The 14,540-nt window shown below is 38.4% G+C and overlaps 1 protein-coding gene across 2 annotated transcripts in view; it reads right to left on the minus strand.

Annotated features, from left to right (window-relative positions):
* Nucleotides 1–14,540, minus strand: part of LOC139816126 (uncharacterized) — a 205,194-nt gene that overhangs the window by 138,470 nt on the left and 52,184 nt on the right. The window lies entirely within an intron of this gene.

The following is a 14,540-nucleotide window of genomic DNA, read 5'->3' on the forward strand; positions in this document are numbered from 1 at the left end:
AGACCGCGTCCAAGTATAATCAATAAAATATAATTAATCTTACGGATCGATTTGTGCAACGTTTACGATATCCGTTAAATGAAAATTTCAAATTTTAGAGAGTACCTCACGTTACGTGCTGACTCTCGACAGCAAATAAATTAAAAATAAACTGAAAAGTTTATACTGCGGGCTTCATCTCATTATATCGTTAAAAAGTAAAGATTCGTAAGCTTTCGCAGCTGCGATGTTTTGCTGGAATGCGTTGGCGGTAACGCGTAGAATTCTTTTTGCGTACATCGCTTAAGCTAAACAAAACCTTCCGTCTGCTCTGCTATTGGCGCTGTCAGGAAAAAAACACGTCTCAGACCACCCGAGTGCGATGGCACGTCGCGAGATCTCGCAGTGAACTTCCGTTTCCCGTCCTACAACGCGGAGATTTTGCAGGTTTATTTCGTGCTCGTTAAATTTTTTTTTTCATTAATCAATTCCGCTCAACAATTCTTTAAATCGACAATTTTTAAAATTTTCCCACCGATTTGCGCTTGGCGGACGATTTATTTGAATTTCATCTGCATGCTCACGCATCACAACTCGCGTTTTCCGTGGCGTCGAGCGAATGATCGGATATCGCGGCATACGCGCGCATGTGTTCAACAATGAATTCATATTTCACTACACGATTTTCGCGTTACGATCATCGCGGCGGCGGCGGTGGCATTCTCGTGGAATTGCGCTTGGGTCGGGGCGCGACGCTGCATTGCTCTCGCATCGCATTGTGTCGCGTGAGCCGGGTTGCCAAAATCCTCACTTCCCAAACGCGGATTAATCCCGTTCCTCATACAGGAACGTCTTCCTTCCTGCGTCGGACAAGCCCCACTGTCTGCGCCCGATGGCATAGCGAATGCAGCTTCACCACGGATCCCCTCCTTGTGCATTCAACACTTCGAGTAGCGCGTAGTCAAGTCTAAGCATGTATGCCACCGTCGCCACCTATATGTCTGCATCTGTCTCCGTGTCTTCGTCTCGGTCTGCAACTCTCGTGGGCGAAACTCGAAGCCAAGCGGAAGTGACCGCGACTGTTCGCTTCCACGCCGGAAGACCGCGATGATGATCGACCACCAACAGATCGAGAGCTTGAGTCGACTTGTTGTTGCCAAGTTGTCGTTGATGTAACGAAAATTACTGAAAGTTTGTTCGACATATGTCTGATTTTTCTTGGCGAACAGCGACGATTTTCGAAATTATTAATTGATAATCGAAATAAACGCTCAATCTCTCGTGTCAATTTTTTAAAGAAAAATTACGTTTTTCTACCAAAAGTGTTTTTGATAAAGGCATTATTGAATTTATTTACGAGAATCACCTTTCGCGGCAGCTGAATGTAAACATTTTCCGAAGGTAGATGAGAATAACTCTCTTATCGAATAAAATCGATACCGAAGACACAATACACACAGCATTGCAAAGACGCTTACTTATAGAACTCTTTACTTACTTAAAAACTTTTCAATCGCAATAATTCTACCTTGAATTATTTACTTTGAAAGTAATAAGTTCTGTATATTGTGAGGTAGAAATTTATCGCATCGGCATATCGGTTTTAACGAAAACCTCGAAAAAAAACCGTCGAAATAAATAATTTCCTTATCTCTGCGATGACGTCTCGCTTTTATCCCGGTCCATAGAGAACGCGAAAACGTCTCGCATTCGTGTCCTCGATATACAGAACGATACGTTCCCCGACTCAAAGCATAACAATCGAAATGATGACTACCGCTCTCCGTAGTCTCTTCGTAATATACACACGTAGAGAGGGGTACGGGGATAGACGGGGTAGGTAGGTAGTGCAACGTTTACTGCATGCCGGGATAATCGCCGCCGTACGGGGTAAACGCGCGAGGAGACAATGCCGTGAACAATAGGCGGCGTCCCTCCTCCGGTCCTCCTCCTCAGTCGAGTTACTCGTAGCTTATGTTCCAAAGTAAAATACGCGGGTGTATACGGGAGAGGCGCCGGGCGAGAGAGGGAAATAAAGAGGAGCCACGAGGGGAACTTGATGCGCCAGTAGACGACGACCACGACACACGTATATACGTGGCGTGATCCGCTGATGCACTTGCGGACTACCGGTGCTCCGGTGCACTCGACGCGTACGCGTGTACGTGCCGCAACCGTCGCCGCACGTACGGGGGGAGGGGGGGGCACGAGGGAGGAAACCCTTAAAATCTCTTCGTGCGACACGAACGACTAGGATTTCGAGACGTCCCGACGACTCGTGCGATCGGCATCGGTTCCCGCGCGCTTCCCCGATCTCATTGCGCCCTCCCGTCGTCACTCGCATTCTATTCCGGTCGGTGGAACGGATTTAATCCCTTTTAGATTTCTTTAACGGAGAGACTTTGAGGAAATGCGAACAAACGTATCGAATAACGATCGCGTGCAACGATAGGAATAATACTGTAAAAGGATCTTCTGCCACGATGAATTACTACGATAGGTATTTATTGATAATGCAACGATGTTATTAGGCAATATGAGAAATATACATTCATTTGGTTATATTCTAGACGCTAATTCTTAATACTAGAACTATCGACGATTAATTTATACTATTTAAATATATTATATAATATACTATATATTTAAAAATGTACTATATGCATATCTTTGAAAAAAGGGATGAAGAGGCAAAATGTGTATTGATCAAATAAATCATGTATATATCGCAAAAATCGCGGAAAATCTCCGAAAATGCAAATTTTCGGTTATAAATACAAATAATTTAAAAAAAATTACAGACCAGTCATTTTTTGACTGCTTTGCTCTAGTGTTAAACATTGTTAACATATTAAGTGAAAAATAAACAACAAACAACAGCAGAGCAATAAGTGTATATAAATGTTTCTGAATCACCGGGTGTTTCTTCAGGCGCCAATTAACGTCGTTTTATTTCATGCTCCGAAAAAAATGTGTGGCCGTATAAAAAAACTTACTAAGTTCCATGTAATATAATCTACTTTTGCAAATTGCATAAATTAAATGCTTTTAATGAGAGAAAACGTATATTTCAACGCGCGTTTTCTCATTTATCGTCACTCTCCACATATTCTTATATGCAATCAGCTTGCTTCCTAAAGCATCAGCTTGCTAAATTCAAACGCGTAACGTTATATCTTTCGCAAAACGCAAAAACGCAAAAAGGATGAGAGAAAACGGTGAGCGGTTGAAAGCACGAATCAAGTTTTACACTTTCCTCAACCTCGTCGTCGTTCACGTTCCTCTTAATCGCGCTAGCCTCCTTCTAATTTTCCTTTCATCTTCTACTCGTTAAATTTATTTTCTCCCGGAAGATCCCTTTGGCACACTTAACGGACTTCGCTCACTGCAGCTTTTAATTGCGGCCTCGCACCTAGCCGGCATTATGCCACTTCCACGAACAAGCTTTTTGCGAGAGCGCATAATCAACCTCTTTCTCTCTCTTTCGTCGATTTCCTTCGCAGATGCATTTCGAGGGAGCCATTCTTCGAGGATTTGGCAGGGGTCAAAGGACGAGAAAGAGCCGCGGCTGTTCGTAAACCCAGGCTACGCTGGCAACGATTCAAGTTTGGACCCGATATCTCGGCAACTGCCGTGTGCGCCCGATTACGAGATCGACGCTCCTCTGGCAAGATGTCCAAACCAAAATAACTGGAATCGAGTCAATCACGCCCGCAGGATTTTAAGATTGCCGAAGGATTTTCGAAACGTTCTTATGTCACTATAAGAGTTACAAACACATGCTGATAATAAAATAATCATATTATTTTTATTCCTTAAATAAATATATTTCACGATTGACGCAACATAATATTTCTTAGTAAGAAAAAAAAAGATAAATTACCGCCCACGTGTAGTTTTTCCTAATTTGTCATTCCTTACTTTTTTGGAAAAATTATTTAACGTACACTGGCGTTAATTAATGCACGATAATATTTCATATTTCCGCTCATATTTCGACAACTTTCGCGTATGGACTCGACACCTAACCAACAACACCTGGCGAGTCCGCACTGGGGAAAATTCGGTCTAAACAACAGGCTGAAATTAATACGACTGAACTTCGTCTATCGCCAACTCCTATATAGATCTCTGCCGCTCGAGTTTCATTCGTTGTCGGGAATTCAGAGAGCCACCGACGTGACTTCACTCGACTGTATATTTACCGCGGAGTCGGAACGCCAACAATGACGAGATTAAACTGCGAAACATGCCTCTCGTTTGGCATTAATATCTTTCACGAGGCGCATTAATACCGTTTCGAGAACGTCACGTTCTTATCCCCGTGATTTTCGACCCTCATCGGCCATTAATCTTCAACGTTACGAGACTGCGACGGCACAGGCGCCATCCAGAGCTCACAATGCGGCAGAATACTAACTCAAAACGACGGGAGAAAGAAAACGAGCCATTTACGTCCGCGGATGAAAAACACGAATGGCCAAGAGCCGCGCGCGAGAATGAGAAATGTTGCGGGCGTTTTTCATCGCGAATTATTCGACGATGATGATCGGCGCGAATCAGACCGGTTTCGCGCGTACCGCAAATTGTCGCGGCACGGTTGAATGTCAGTCACACGATACGTCTCGACACAAGTGATTTGCATGCGGCTAATTCGTTCGGAGGAAAGGGCAACATTCAATTAACGTCCGAGTGTGGTCAAATAATCCGCGTGAGTTTCGTGACCTGAATGTCTTGAAATATCGTACAGCATTTCTCACTGAATGTTAGATTTAATCGTAAATAGGTATACAATATTGTTTAAAAAAAAAATTAGAAATTCTTTCACTTCTTATAAAACCGTGAAATTAGAATTAGAATTAGAATTTACATCGTGTATCTCCATAAACCTCGCCTTTGTTTCTCGAGATGAAGACAATTATTCATATCATTGTTTTTCTAAACAATTCTTTCCTGTTTAGCGCGAAACCAACCTTTACGTTTTACATTATGTTTACATCTCGCGATCGCATCGCTACGCGGACCGCAAACAGGAACGTGTGCTCTTTCGAACGTGTAAACTTTTCACGCGCGAACGCACAAAATCAGTCGTGTGAGAATGATGTCTGACTGACATGCGATCGTGGTCGCGCGATCTCCGTTCCTCGCAAAATCGGGTTCAAAAACCGCCCTTGGCGAATATATCACGTTCATGCCAGCATCGTACAGGCACATCGACAGTGGCCGCGGGCCATAGTCTAGGGATACTTCAACCGTCCTATATATACATATACATATGTACAATGTATCAATGCCCGGATTATTTTGTGCAGACATCGGCAAGTGCAGAACAACCATCGATATGAATAAAGGCAGTTCTTGGCTTATGTAAACTTGACTGAGCAATTAAGACTATATAAATCCTACTTAAGGAAATTCCGTTTACTCCTCCCTTCAAATTATTTTCTATCAAAAATCGTCATGACTTCTTAATTCATGTAAAGAGTCGAGAATAAAGATACGATAACAATTTTATGTAAAATATAATGTAATATTTCATATAAAATTTCTTTATTAATGATAATTTAAATTGTGTGCTTGTGAATACGATAAAAATAGCAATGTATGTACTTATTGCATTATTCTTTTCTATTTATTCAGAAGTTATTGACAAAGCACTAATGTAATGGCAATAATCAACCTTTCGAGGATATATAATATATAGAATTACCTAAAAAATTACGAAACATAACTTTTAAGTCGAGAATTGTGCCTTAGTAAGGCATACATAAAAATGGTATTAAAAAATGTTAATATCTATTATTTATCATACTGCCGCAAATTAATTCCGTTCTGCTAATCACAGAACCATACCTTCGAACACGTATATTCAAATTACCGAACAGTTTGCGAACAGTTACAAAATTACAACCGTGTCCTCAGACCGATATAAATGCTAAACTGAAACAGAAGCATGACAGGACCAACTGATCACGACAAACTTCAGAAATTTGCTACAATGCGTCCTAACTCCGTGCTTAATGCTTGTCAAGAACTGATGAATTGGTTTTTGAGTTAACGCTTTCCGAATTAATGCTAGTCAAACTCAAATATATAAACATAAAAGGTCCAAATTCCTTTGCAAAGGGATATAACTTTCTCGAATAAAAAAAATAATTTCCAGCAACATGTAAAACTAAAAAATATATATATGTGTATTTACGTTACCTATTGTATTGCTCATATCAGAAAAGGCTACTCGTATGCATAATGTATGCATATCAAGAAAAATAAAAATAAAAAGTAATTTTTTTAAAGTGGCCATTAAGCGTGTGCAATCTTCTCAGAGCCTTAAGGTATTCTTAAAATGCATAGCTATATAGATTATACTGAAAAAGGGTTAATGCTGCTCGACGATAAAACTAAGACCGTTGTAGGAAACATATGTCTTCTCTGGTAGCCTACGTGAAACGTTTGCTAAAAAGGCTCAGGAAAAAGTTGCGAGACTTGAAAAGCATATTAAATCTAGAATAGGGAGTATATCTTGTCTTCTGATAAGAGCGGGTAAAGTCCATTTCCATTGGAATTAGCTGCAACAATGTTTTATTTGCAACGTAATCCGAAGTAAAACGCTATACAGAACGACGCTTTAGCATTTCTCGCAATTATTAAAAATGTTCCGAGATACGATCACATTGTATCTAAATTTGAGGAAAAAATTTCAGTAATTCGTTATTATTCTTTAATTTCTTTTTCTTGTTCACATCCTCCTCGCCTGTTGCCAGTCGGGAAATGAAGTTTTAATGAATACCGAGCTTCCGTTCAGTATAACTCACCAACGATCGTATTATTAATAAATCCTCATAAAAAATAATTTAAAAAAACGCGAAAAAAGGTAAATATTGCACTAAACGTAAAAAATTTCCTCAAACGTTAAAAATAAGATCATATGTTAGAGACGCTCGTCCGTAAAAAGTCTGTCAGAATTTGCACAATCGTACGATATTGCACGATATCGATGTACGAGCTATAAAAAGCTCATACGGGGATGTTTTTTTTTTTTGTAAAAAAAAGTTAACTCGTTTCTCTCGTTATTACGTAAAATTGCATACTTTGTTCGTATATTAAATTGACTGTATATTAATATGTCATGCAATATCGTTGAGGTGCATTTTTCGGAGAAATTTGCTGTTTCCCGCTGGTTTACGTGATACGTTTGCGAAATAAGATCTCCGGAGCGGAGAACAAATGCCTCCGAATAAAACCCTGAATAACACCTGATGCTCGTATCCTCATTACTAATATCAGTATTACTATACTATAAGAGAGAATAACGATGGTTTTATCATATACACATTATTAATAATTATTGGTAGAGGCCTAATGCATATTAATTGCTGTTTTAATTTTAGTGCGCAATACCATTCTGGTGTCTGATTTATAAAAATCTCAGGCTTAAATTTAATTCCACGCGATTTAATCCTTCTGGATAAGACTCTAATCGATATCATCGCTCAAAAAATAAGATACTTATTACTCGTAACGTGTACAAATATACTAGCATCATTATTAAATAAATTAATATGAATTATTATCTTATTTTAAATATATAAATCATCGCTTTTTGCACTATAAATTATGTCCTCGAGACTTAACTTGCACGTCATTTTCAAAATTAATGACTAATGTAAAAGAGATATCCCGGAATTCATCTGCGGTTTCCTGCATCTAAATAGTCCCGTGACATGAGATGTATCGCTCGCGTTTTAATTTCCAGCCGCTTAACTGTCGCTCGCCGTGCACGCCGTTCATGTGTAACGGCACGTGTACGCGCCATATTAAATGTTAACACAACGTGCATTTACGGTGCGATAAAGCCAAAGCGCAGTTTTGCAAGAAAAAACTCATACGCTCGCGCAACACACGTGCGATACTTGCTGATGGTGGAAGTAGAAGGAGTAGGAGGAGAAGAAGAAGCAGGAGAAGAAGCAGGAGAAGATGGGAAAAGAGTGTACGAGATACACATTATTTTCCAGCCATATACACACAGGACGTCAGTGCGAAGATACAAGTAACGATGCTAGTGTATAACATAAATTGCCTCTATAGCGCGACATGCTGTTAAAATATAACAGTTATAGCACAATTTACAATATTTATTGTATTTCTTACGTAATATGTCTTCTATTTTTTCAGCAACCATACTAAAGATTAGAATATCTTTTTCTTACGGATATTACATCATTATCGTCGTTATTAACAATACAAGAAAGATGACTAGGTGTTTTAAAACTTGTTTTTTAAATGTAAAGTGGATTAATCGAATGAAAAAAATAGAGCAAGAAAGATTGACGATTACGAATTTCGCGGCGAGACGATATAGGTAATAATGTAATCTGACGCAGTTCTGTATGCACGATAACGAAACCAGGAAAAGAAAGAATGGCTTGCACATGAAACAAGTACTTGCGAAGCTAGAAAAACGCAATACAGCATTTTGTTATTATCGCATCTCGGTATAAACCTCTTTTTTTTCGCTAGACGTCACTGGGTCGATGAGAAAAATACGAAAGGAAGAAAGAGAGAGAGAGAGAGACAGAGCGAAAGAAAGGGAGAGAGAGTGGAGAAGGGAAGCGACAGGGGTAAAAGTGCTGTGACGAATGTTGCCTTGTCGGTAAAAGTCGTTTCACGACAATTGCACGCGTTTAAAGAGATAGTCCGCAGCGAAAAAAGTTCCCTTCGTTGCGAATTCTAAAGCAAACGAACTGATTAAAATAATACCTAATCCGGATATGGAAATGAATATATATCTTGCTGCAATGTCTCTAATAATAATCGTTGCACAATATTGAAAATAATAATCACTTTTTTAATCGTCAAGTTACTAAAGGAAAGATAAAGAATATGACAGTCAATATTTTCGAGAATATTAAGGTGTCGCGCGCAAATTATTCATAGAATCCTAACTTTAAAACAGCATCCAATTCTGGAACGCACGGCATTTAATCGTATGTTATTATATGCACTATCGCTGGTTCAAGTGACGATCATATCTCGTGGGAAATCCGTGTCAACAACGAAAACTCGTCAGCAGAGACATTAAAGGGGACAAACGTTGTAGAACCAAGGGACATATAGAAACGAAATGTTCATTCGAATGCAAGAGGGAGAAACTTTATTTCTAAATCTAAAAAAATATATACACGGATGCGTCCCCCGGGACGCGACTAAAAGGAAGGCATTTCTGCGATGAAAAATATTACTCGCGGAACTTATGTGAAAAAATAGCGTGCTACAACGTAGTACGTGCCGTAAACATAAAGTGAATAAATTTGAAAAGCATTGATGATATTGATTTTTTTATGCCAAGTAAATAAGCTGTTTTTTCGGGCGTATATAGCAAGGATTACTATAAAGTTTCTGAGAGGCAACCATAATCCTATAGAAATCACCGTAAATTAAGAAAAAGTTATAGAGCTAATCCTAAAGTAGGATTCAAGTTTGGGGAAACTTTTATTAAAGAATTCATTCGTGCAAATGTCATCAAAAATTCGTCATCCCATCATATTTTCTCAATTTCACAAGTTTTTTAAAAATTTAAATAATTATTCATAAGTTTTTTAAAAATTTAAATAACTATTGTTTTGAGATTAAACGTGACAAAATTTATGAGAAACAAAAATGAGTATAAAGACCCAGATTTGTAAATCGTGCTTCCGAATATTAAATAGTTCTTAATTTATTCTGTTATTATTAGTCATATCACGTCTTACATAATTGCTGTATAAAGAGCACCAGGACGAAATATCGAGTTCTACAGATTTCTTTAGCGATAAACTTTGTCAACGACATCGTTCGTCACGTAATCATTTTGCCTGGATTTCGACGTCGCAAATGTTACGACAGTGTTTCCTGACCGGAAACGCCGAATTTCAAATGCGTAATGCACTCCACCGCTCGGTGCATCGCGGAAAGAAAACGCGTTGCAGAAAGAGGGTGATGGGAGAGCGCAGGTAAGGAGGGAAATTTGCGAGAGCGCCGGCTAAGGGTGTAACCCGGTCGATAAACCGGGGTGGGTGCGGTCTTCCCTCATCCCCCTCTGGACCGACAACCCCGACCCCGACCCCCGGTCCAGAGCTCCCCTGACTCCCTCGCCACCCCCTCGTCCGAGTCGACGACCGAACATCCCTGCAGCTGCAGTCCTCGCGGCGGAATTCCTCGTTCTCTCAGCAACGTCAACCCTCTTCGACTTCCTTCACGACGTCAAACAATCCCTCCCTCCCTCCCCCCTCTCTCTCACTCTTTCTTTCTCTCTGTCTTTATTCCGGTGGAGTGTATACGGGAATACGGAAGCTCGTATCTAAGTAAGATACGGCAGAGTGAAAGTTTCCGGAAAATTAAGTAAAACGCCGACGACTTCTTCTTCTTCCGAACATTAATTTTTAAAGGGTTTAACGGATCGCGAATAAAGAACTCGCATAATTTTCCGCAAATTTTCAGGGTGCTTTTGCCATTTGGATTTTTCACGAATTTACTTTCACGAATTATTTCGCATCGTATCGTTATTTTAAAAGAAAGTAGGCAAGTACAAAGTCAAGCCCTTTGAAGAAAAAGACATCGGATATCGATACTCGATGGCGAGCGAGTGAAAGTCGGAACTCTTTTACCGTATTAAATTCATGCATTCGGATGTGCCGACAGGGACGCACCCATGGCAAGATGCATACAAGCGCACACGATGTGAGTACATTTCCCACAGGACAGATCGAAGAATATAAGCTCTTCCCCGGTTTACGGGGTCAAATGGCGATCGACAGACGAAGATACGTGAGTTCGACAGTGGGGAGCTGTTTTCCCTACACTTCCATCTCTTATCATTATGTCGAATCCCTCGCACGTCCTAGAACACTCGTGAGAACGATATGTGCCGAATGCTGCTTTGATTTAGAAGATTATACGAGGGGAACGTACAATGTGTTTCTTAAGTATTGTTCAATATTTTAGGAATTGGTTTTTAAGATTATTTTATAAAGAAAAGTTTATATAAATCTCTGGTCTCAAAGACTTAAAAAAAGAATTAAGAAAGAATAATTTTATAGAATTTTTAACACCCTGTATCTCTAAAACGAGACCCTTGAAATTATTTTTACATAAATTTTCATAAAATAATTTTAAAAATAAATTTCTAAAATATTGGATATTACTTAGGAAACATTCTGTACACGTGAAGGGAGATAACAGGATAAAATCGTTTTAAACTATAACGTTTTATCACAATCTTGTTGTGTTCTACTATCAAAAAATCGCATTTAGTTTTAGTCAGTTTAGCCAATTTAGGATCAATTTGTAGCTCGTAAATGCAATACAACATGTCAAAACCGATTCGTTTGGATCCACTTGCTTCTGCTTTTCAAATGTGAATATGTATAACGATAGATTTAATTTTGCGCAAACTATTTTATCGGTTTATCGGTCTTTTCTTTCCGCCCGAGTCAGTCCCGCATGTCAGCCCAAACGAGAAAGCGTAATTCGCCTCGCGTATTCTGGAAAATAAACAAGTAGGTACTACGACGGAGAATTCGCAAGTGAATTCGGGGAGGCGCAACCTCAACGTGGGAAACTTCAACGTGGAACTTTGCCTCGATTCGCCGTCATCGACTCGCCATAATTTCGTGGCTCGTAGAATTTCGTATGGCTGTCGTAAGGGTTTACTCAAGGGGAAGTTCGTTTGAAGCAAATTCAAGGGGGGGGGAGATCGCTTATCGATCTTCGTCGCGTTTTCATTGTCCCGTTTAAATTGAAGAACTTGAAGCAAAATTGCACGAAACTACTTAATAATTAGCGTAACGACAATTGCCCAGGTTGTTCTTCGTTGTCTCAGACGAGAAACTAACTTGAGATAAAAGATGAGTTTGCAGCATACGATTCGCATTTTTGCAAGTGCATTGAGCATCTTTCAACTGCAAAAACAATTAATTTCCTCTGTATTGTATTGCAGTCAGAAAGATGATCTAGGAAGAAAATCACTAGAGGTTGTTTTGATAATCAAAGTTGCCGGTGCAACTGATCCATGAAATGAGAATCTTTTATTTCTAGAATAATTATCGATTCATGTGCGTAAAAACATTCTTAAATTAATTTGCTGCTGATAGAGCAAGCTGTTACTCGATAATTTTTTAACCTTGTCCATATTTTGCTTTCGAGAGCCCGCAAAAAATGATAAATATTATTATAAATATAATTATGACGAAAAATAATTAGCTGTATAATTTATGTAAATTATGCAAAATATAACATACTCTTTGATCGGCATCATAAACAAAAAAGCAATATCACTTTGCTATGACACGAGATAAAAATAAAAAGTAAGTACACCGCCAAGCTCTCTTGCGGAAAAATCTTTTGGAAACGATGAATCTCAGGCGTGAAAAATTTATGTATTAAAAGGGTCATAGAGATATGTTGATTTAATATAATGAAATTAAAACAAAGTTCTTATGAAAACTCTTAACACGCCATTTGCCGCAAATTTTACATTAATCCAACTACCCAGGGAAATAAAGATTAAAAGTTCAAATGTAAAAGGATTAAGACTTTAGGTCATATTGTTAACTCAGTTGCGAGTTTAAAGAATTCCAATGAGATTATAACAAGCAGATTGTAAAGTTGTATTATATTTACTTTTTCAATGAATAACTTATCAACCGTGCGATAGTTCGATGCAAAAATAATATTCCATAGTTGCGTTAAATTAAAAAATAATCAGAAATGCAGAATTAATTATCGTATACAAGAAATTTGTTTCGAGTAGCGTTTCTAAATAAACAAAATTTCGGGATGCCTAAACTTCGTCGTAAAATAAATAGAAATTGTTTACTAAAGGACATTCTGTGAGGAATTAATGTTCCGGACAAAATTATTTGTCCGGACGGAAAATTTAACTAGAAGTTGATAGCGGACGCTATTTTCATGCCGAAAGTTTTAATTAATTGTAAGGTTTGAAGAGGGTAATCCGTGAAAGTTAATGAATTTCGTGAGATGTCTTTCCAGTGCTGCGAGCATACGTGAACTTTGAAAATGGAGAAGACAAAATTGAGAAAATATGAAATGACTGAATCCAAAAGGAAATTAATTTACAGATATCGCGGCTTCCGCGACCCGCTATTCAGTTCTGACGAAATAAAGTTCGTGACGGGACGATGTGAATAGCTACCAAGAAGTTAATTAATAGTCCGTCTTTATTCTTTTATAAAATTTTTTTTCTAAAAGCGCAAATATCAGTAAAAATATATGTAAACTCTGTCGGAAATTATAACGTCATTTTTCGCGCAAACCTTTGAGATTGGAATAAATCTTTGTCACTAAAGTTTTGATGAGAAATGTCAACCGCTTGATTTTCAATATCAAATGCTACTCAGTATAAAACCAAGTTAATTAAATGTATATAGTAAAGCACCAGTGTCATTTAAAAGTGATTCTAAATCAAACTTTCGTTAAAGATCGCTTAAAGCTAATTGAAAAATCTACTGTGCTGTGGCACAGATGCCGTAAAATTGTATTATTGTAATTACAGTTGTATTTAAAAAAGTTTAACCCGCCAAAAAAAAAGAAGTAAAAAAAATGCAATGTGTAGCACGATTATTAAATTGCAATTTTCTAAGCAACACAACATAGTTATTTCTCATCCGTTTTAAGAACAATACGATTTTAAATGTTAAGTGCATATTTTGATGTTCTCTGAGAACGCCACGTGTCACACTTCAATCAAATTTATTTTTGCAACAGATTTTTACATGCAGCGCGAGTGTTTTTTCACAAAAATTGGATCTGCTATCTTGCGCGAAAGCTAGCTGCACAAATATTGATACCGATGTTTGCACGAGCGAAGCAGTAGCAATCCGAGGCGCGTTTTATCCGAAGCACGTTTGCGGCAGGGTAAGTGGAGCAGGCATGCGAATGGTAAGCCCAGCTAGTCTTTACTGCGGAAGGAACGGAGTTTCTGCGAGCGCCAACGTCGATATCGCAGCTCGCTGCTTGCCGCCCGTGGTTACAAGGCTCGTCACGTCATTCACGCCACAAGCTTATCGGCATTTGTTTATTTTATTCAAAAATTTCACCATTTACGCGAAAAACAACCTAAACTGTTTATCAGCTATCTGATGTGTGTCGAATATAAAATTTTGTTAATTATTGATAACTGTAAGGAAATGTCGAAGCTTAATCTGCATCCGTTTATCAGACGCGCCTTGCACACGAGCTCTTCGTTTTGAAGACAGTATATATGCAGACGTATTCTAAAAAACGTTAAATAAAAACGTTAAATTTAATTTCTTACGAATTTTTATAATAGGACTCGCAAATAGAAATAGGCAGTCGACAGAAAACCCAGTATAAAAATAAAAGTATCTAGTTTATAAAAAAGTTAAAAAAAGAGATAATTTATGATACGATATATGGTATTTCTATGCTTGTCATTATTACAGACGTAAACCGAATCCCTTCTAAACGAGGCTGGTACAAATTCCACGAGTTTTTACATTATTGATAGTGTTAATATACAATGTAATTAAAAATCAATGCGT

Source organism: Temnothorax longispinosus, chromosome 7 (assembly GCF_030848805.1).
Source record: "Temnothorax longispinosus isolate EJ_2023e chromosome 7, Tlon_JGU_v1, whole genome shotgun sequence".
NCBI lineage: Eukaryota > Metazoa > Arthropoda > Insecta > Hymenoptera > Formicidae > Temnothorax > Temnothorax longispinosus.